This window comes from Prunus avium, unplaced genomic scaffold (assembly GCF_965620075.1).
Source record: "Prunus avium unplaced genomic scaffold, drPruAviu1.hap1.1 HAP1_SCAFFOLD_46, whole genome shotgun sequence".
In the NCBI taxonomy this organism is placed as follows: Eukaryota; Viridiplantae; Streptophyta; class Magnoliopsida; order Rosales; family Rosaceae; genus Prunus; species Prunus avium.
This window is the reverse complement of record NW_028276904.1, coordinates 97,501-105,000: the sequence shown is the minus strand read 5'-3', so window position 1 is coordinate 105,000 and position 7,500 is coordinate 97,501.

Here is a 7,500-nt window from a genome sequence, read left to right as displayed (position 1 = left end):
AAGCCAACGCATCGTCACCATGTGTTCGTGTGGCCGAGAATTGGGTAGCTTCTTCATCAACCCCGCCGAAAGCCATCCTCGACATACCCGTGCATTGAGAAGGTTTGGTGGCCGTACTCCCAACACAAAAGCATACCGAGGACAACCCCAAGCAAAAATTCATTTGAAGCCAACCCATCGTCGCCCACAACTAGTGGGTGAATGGTGTGCTTCCCGGGGTTGGCATAGACATTCCCTCGCATGCAAAAGATTGTCGATGCGAAAGATTATCTATGCCAACCCCGGGAAGCACACCATTCACACACTCCCGACCGGTGTGGTGTGGCGGTGATTGGATAGTTACGGATTGAGCACTTGCCAAGGATCAAAATGTGTCATTTAGAAGAAACATTTTCAAAAAGTTTTTAAAATCTTGTGGGTTTGCAACTCATAAGAGCGTCACTTTCAACGTCCCCGGTATTGGATTGAGTTTCTAAAAACAACCGTGCACACCGAGGTTAAACTTTACCGGCTCCACTCCGACTCGCCGCTCGCCCACAATTTGTTTGCAACGAAACATTTGTTTTTAATTTTGTTGGTTTGAAATTGTTTTGAAAAGGTTCTTTAAATCTAGTGGGTTTGCAACTCATAAGAGCGTCACTTTCAACGTCCCCGGCATTGGATTGAGTTTCTAAAAACAACCGTGCACACCGAGGTTAAACTTTACCGGCTCCACTCCGACTCGCCGCTCGCCCACTAGTCCGAAGGCAACAAAACATTTGTTTTTCATTTTGATGAAAATTTCTGTTTTTAAATCTTGTTGGTTTGAAATTGTTTTGAAAAGGTTCTTTAAATCTTGCGGGTTTGCAACTCATAAGAGCGTCACTTTCAACGTCCCCGGCATTGGATTGAGTTTCTAAAAACAACCGTGCACACCGAGGTTAAACTTTACCGGCTCCACTCCGACTCGCCGCTCGCCCACAAATCCGAAGGCAACAAAACATTTGTTTTTAATTTTGATGAAATTTTTTGAAAACATTGGCTTGGCAAGCCCCAATCCGCGACTATCCACCCACCGCCACCCCACACGGGTGGTTGTTGTTGCGAAATGAGGTTGTGGTCGACATGCCCGTGCATTTGAGAAGGAGTTCCTAGCACTCCATGCTCTCCCATGCCAAAAAATAGCCTAGACAACCCCATTTCGCAACTTTCCACGCCTTTTTTTTCCTCCCTCACCCATGGCGGCGGCGTGGTGGCGGCGGCCGGATTCCGGCCACCACCGCCATGGGTGGCAGCCCCCCGACCCCGACACCAAACCCATAATACCGAGGCAACATATCGAGGCAACATGACATGGGTGTGGCGTGGGGGAAGGGGGCTGCAGCTAGGAAGGCATGGGCTGCCATGCATATGCAGGCAACACACACCCCCCTATATAGCATTTTATGCATTTAGCCCTTTGACAGGAAGAGACATCACCTATGCGCGAGGAGTCATAATGGGCTCTAAATAATTCAATACAAGGTATTTGGACGTGATTTTTTGCAGGGATACTAAGAAACATGCAATCTATGATGGGAAAAAGTTTCATAAATTTTTGAAGTCGGGAAGTATTTTTTATTAGTTTTAGAAGTCGTAAAATTGAAAAAATCATTAAAACAAATCCGGGAGGAATTTTTTAGTTTTGTAAGTTGGAGAAGGTCCTAAAAATCATAGACTACTTATGGGGAGCTTATTGTGCGAGGAAATTTCAATAAAAACGGGGTTTGACAAGATTTGAAAAATTCTGTCGACATTTGAAAAAACCTGGAACCATGCTGCCGGCATGCTGCGCACATGCTGCGCGCATGCTGCGCGCAGACTGCGCGCATGCCATGTGTCACGGGACGAGCGTGCGACGCGGCGCGGCGGAAGCAAATCACAGATTTCGCTCGCACAAACGCTCCCGTGCGGCCCAGGATCCCTTCGAATCCCAGTCAGCCTTCTCCCCACTTCATGACTCTCACAACTCCGCGAGAGGTTCACCATCATGTGTCGTCTCCCATAGGCGCCAAGCCCCATAGCTAGACAACGAGTCACACTTCCTTGTGACAACACAATCACCCCGCATCCGGCAACGAACCCTCGACGCCCATACATCAAGCGTTGCATAAGACACGTCAACTGCATCGACCACGTCGCATGCCAAACTCGTGGCTCGCTCATGTCCGAGTCGAGACATAGCGATCCAACACACCATCGGTTTACCCACACTTCTGTCGGTCATCCGTTAGCAACCAAGATAGCCCACATCCTCAAGCTATCCACGCAAGCTGTCACGCTCGCATGTCGCCCAAGCCTTGGCGACATATGTATTCCGAATGTCCCACATAACCATCTATGCTTTGCATGGGGTCGCAACCCATGCGTACCGGCATCCGAATATCTTCCTTCCATCTTGGACAAGGCCGAACCCAAGCCAAGTCCATCGAGTCTCGTCAAATGCCTCGCTAGCCGACGGCATAGCGAATGCCATACGTTGACCTCACTCTTTCCAACGATGCGCAATACGAACGGCCCCGCGTGTTCGTACTGTCCTCGGGAAGTCCTTTCCCTCGGAGACATAGATTATCCTTCAACAATCTCATGCCCGCCCTTATGACAACCTCCAATGTCATAAGGATGCTCGCTTAGTGCCACAAGGGTGTAAGCACCAGGGGTGGTGGAGAGCATGACACCATGTCACCCCCTATATAGCATTTTATGCATTTAGCCTTCTGCCAGGAGGGAACATCACCTATGCACGAGGAGTCATAATTGGGCATAACTTCTTCGTACGAACTCCGAATGGCGAACCGTCGGTTGCATAGCGTGTATCTCGTCATTACGAACATCTTTCGTGTTCTGAGTTTCTTCAGGTTCCTCCCGTAACCTTCCGAAATACCCAAAATACCCCTCACACGCACAACCCGGCCAACACCAACCATTCTAGCTCTTAAGTCCTTGCCCCTTCCACACTTGGACTACCTCATAAGCGCATGGATGTCCCAACGGAGTCACGAAAGCACACGCTCAAGTGCGATCCGTGACATTCTCCCCCACTGATAGTGTCGACGCCCTCGTCGACGTGCCCACTGCACTGCCGCATAACAACACCATATAGGAATATCCTCTTCTCTTCGCTCCATGGACCACAATGCACCACTGTGTTCACCCTTTTGAACTTCTCTTTCAAAGTCCTACGTCTTTCCCTCTTTGGGCCGAGACCTCCGTCTCTTGTCGCACTCGACCACTGAACAACCACATAGCCCGCTGGTCAAGTACCTCCACATTTTCCACATTCAAAGAGATGCACCCCACCTGGGTGTGACTCGTAAGCCAACCGTGTGTCCTCCACGGCACCTCCATTCGTTTGTGCTCCTGCACTGCCACTTCCTGGCATTCGAGGTTCTCCCCCTACTTGTCTCGTTGGCACACCCCCACCTCGAGGTGCCACCACAGCAAAGCCCCGCAACACTTAGGCCCTCTGCCATCGAGTGCGGACATACTCCATGTCCTCGGAACCCATGCCTTTAGTGAGACTTCCGGATCCACCTCTCTAGAACACTCTCTTCCAAATCTCAGTTAGCAACCATATGTCGAACCTTGTGCCCCACCCATCTGTTCTCAACAATTGTAGGAACAACCACTTAAGTGACTCCTTCATTAAAGCCTAGTCCGTCAGCGACTTACTCCCTCAATAGAGCCTAGTCCGTCAGCGACTTACTCCTTTCGAAGACTGCACCATTTCGGTCTTGAGCTCCTACCAGTTTTCCTCCGAACAAGGTCCCGCACCTCCTTGTCCAACAATCGTCACCAACTCCCTTGCGCATATGCGCTGCCATACCTCAATGGCGTTCGTGGGTCTCCCCCACTTATCTCGTCAACGCACCCTCACGTCAACGTGCCTCCGAAGCTTAGCTCCATAACACTTAGGCATTCACAATTCACCATGGTAAGACATCCTCCCTACTACGAGTAGAACCACCTAACCAACGCCCACACTTGGACTTGGCAGAACCTACTTCCGCAGCATCCACAAGGGAACAAGTAAGACATCCTCCCCAAAGCTACTCCAACTCTTTGCATGCCCTTAAGTGCGGACATCCTACGTCCTTAGCCACCATCCTCACAAGAAAAACTCTGGGATCAACCTTTGGAACACTTCCCTCGTTCCGAATGTTAGTCAGCAGCCTTGTGTCGAACACTATGCGTAACCCACACGTCCTCCACAATTGCAAGAGCAACCACTTAAGTGACTCCTTCATTAAAGCCTAGCCCGTCAGCGACTCACTCCCTCAATGGAGCCCAGTCCGTCAGCGACTTACTCCCTTCGAAGACTGCACCATTTCGGTCTTCAGCTCCCACAACTCTTCCCTGAACAAAGGTCTTGCACCTTCCATCCAACACACGTCACCAACTCGGTTTACCACAACCTTCAATGGTATGCTATGGTTCGAGTATAAGCCAATCTTTGACACTCTCACCAAACTCGCGCTCCCATCCTCCCCACATCCTGAACTGAACAAGCAACATCACTTCGTCACAAGCCAGAACCCCTGCCTACCCGACTTCCGGGCGCTTGGTGCACGGATTAGAAAACTAGGCAACCGAGCAGCAAAACCAACCATCATCCCCCATCTTAGAGTCATCCTGCTTGATGTCTTCTCACAACTTCGAGACAAACTTTTGGATACCTTCACCCTTCCATAGGATCCAGCACCAGGACGGGTTTCCAACAACCGTCACACAACCTGATTCCAACAATCATCCACAGTGACGTTGGGGTCTTCTTCCAACTTCGCAAGTCCACTACCCATCACAGGCAATGACATGCTACCTTGCTATCAAAGTTCCTCCATCACCAATCTCTTCTAGGTACGAGTCCCTCACACAGAAACCACCTTCGGAATCGATCGGCTCTGATACCACTTGTCACGGGATCAGAGCTTCACTGTTTGTATCCAAGGTGCGAATCGTTTGAGCAGAAGCCACCATCTAAATCGATCGGCTCTGATACCACTTGTCACGGGACGAGCGTGCGACGCGGCGCGGCGGAAGCAAATCACAGATTTCGCTCGCACAAACGCTCCCGTGCGGCCCAGGATCCCTTCGAATCCCAGTCAGCCTTCTCCCCACTTCATGACTCTCACAACTCCGCGAGAGGTTCACCATCATGTGTCGTCTCCCATAGGCGCCAAGCCCCATAGCTAGACAACGAGTCACACTTCCTTGTGACAACACAATCACCCCGCATCCGGCAACGAACCCTCGACGCCCATACATCAAGCGTTGCATAAGACACGTCAACTGCATCGACCACGTCGCATGCCAAACTCGTGGCTCGCTCATGTCCGAGTCGAGACATAGCGATCCAACACACCATCGGTTTACCCACACTTCTGTCGGTCATCCGTTAGCAACCAAGATAGCCCACATCCTCAAGCTATCCACGCAAGCTGTCACGCTCGCATGTCGCCCAAGCCTTGGCGACATATGTATTCCGAATGTCCCACATAACCATCTATGCTTTGCATGGGGTCGCAACCCATGCGTACCGGCATCCGAATATCTTCCTTCCATCTTGGACAAGGCCGAACCCAAGCCAAGTCCATCGAGTCTCGTCAAATGCCTCGCTAGCCGACGGCATAGCGAATGCCATACGTTGACCTCACTCTTTCCAACGATGCGCAATACGAACGGCCCCGCGTGTTCGTACTGTCCTCGGGAAGTCCTTTCCCTCGGAGACATAGATTATCCTTCAACAATCTCATGCCCGCCCTTATGACAACCTCCAATGTCATAAGGATGCTCGCTTAGTGCCACAAGGGTGTAAGCACCAGGGGTGGTGGAGAGCATGACACCATGTCACCCCCTATATAGCATTTTATGCATTTAGCCTTCTGCCAGGAGGGAACATCACCTATGCACGAGGAGTCATAATTGGGCATAACTTCTTCGTACGAACTCCGAATGGCGAACCGTCGGTTGCATAGCGTGTATCTCGTCATTACGAACATCTTTCGTGTTCTGAGTTTCTTCAGGTTCCTCCCGTAACCTTCCGAAATACCCAAAATACCCCTCACACGCACAACCCGGCCAACACCAACCATTCTAGCTCTTAAGTCCTTGCCCCTTCCACACTTGGACTACCTCATAAGCGCATGGATGTCCCAACGGAGTCACGAAAGCACACGCTCAAGTGCGATCCGTGACACATGGCAGGACAAGTTTTGCTAGCCTCACTGTCTACAGATGCGCAAGCTGCGCGCACGCTGCGCACAGGCTGCGCGCATGCTGCGCACAGACTGCGCGCACGCTGCGCGCATGCCATGGCAGGACAAGTTTCGCTAGCCTCACTGTCGACAGATGCGCAAGCTGCGCGCAAGCTCCGCGCACGCTGCGCACAGCCTGTGCGCATGTTGTGCGCATGCTGCGCGCAGGCTGCGCGCAGGCGCCGCGCATGCCATGGCAGGACAAGTTTCGCTAGCCTCACTGTCGACAGATGCGCAAGCTGCGTGCACGCTGCGCACAGGCTGCGCACAGCGCATGCCATGGCAGGACAAGTTCGCTAGCCTCACTGTCGACAGATGCGCAAGCTGCGCGCACAGGCTGCGCGCACGCCATGGCAGGACAAGTTTCGCTAGCCTCACTGTCGACAGAATCAGCACGCTGCGCGCAAGCTGCGCGCACGCTGCCGGCATGGTGCGCGCACGCTGCCGGCATGGTGCGCGCACGCTGCCGGCATGGTGCGCGCACGCTGCCGGCATGCTGTGCGCACGCTGCGCGCGCGCATGGCAGGACAAGTTTCGAAAATTTCTGTCGACAGTCTCAGCAGCGCGCACGCTGCCGACATGCTGTGCGCACGCTGCGCACAGGCTGCCGGCATGCTGCGCGCAGCCCATGGCAGGACAAGGTCCGAAAAATTCTGTCGACATTTTTACGCCGTGGTAGGCTTCCGCTTCGCGTCACTTTGTCGACATTCAAGCCTACCATTTGTATTGAATTTTTCAAACCTTGTCAAACCCCATTATTCAAATGTCGAAAAATTTTGTCGACATTTTTACGCCATGATAGGCTTCCGCTTCGCGTCACTTTGTCGGAATGCATCGCATGGCGAGGCAAGGCCACGGCATGCCAAGGCGAAGGCAACGCATGGCTTGAATGGCTTGGTCAAGGCCACATCATGGGCACGGCATGCCAAGGCAAGGCGAGGCAAGCCATCCTTAGCCTCGCCTACACTCACTTTCTCGGAATGCATTGGATGATGAGCAATTCCAAGGTAAGGCAACGCATGGCTTGAATGGCTTGGTGTAGGCCACAACTTGGGCATGGCATGCCAATGCAAGGCAAGGCAAGGCAAGCCATCCTTAGCCTCGCCTACACTCACTTTCTCGGAATGCATTGGATGATGAGCAATTCCAAGGTAAGGCAACGCATGGCTTGAATGGCTTGGTGTAGGCCACAACTTGGGCATGGCATGCCAATGCAAGGCAAGGCAAG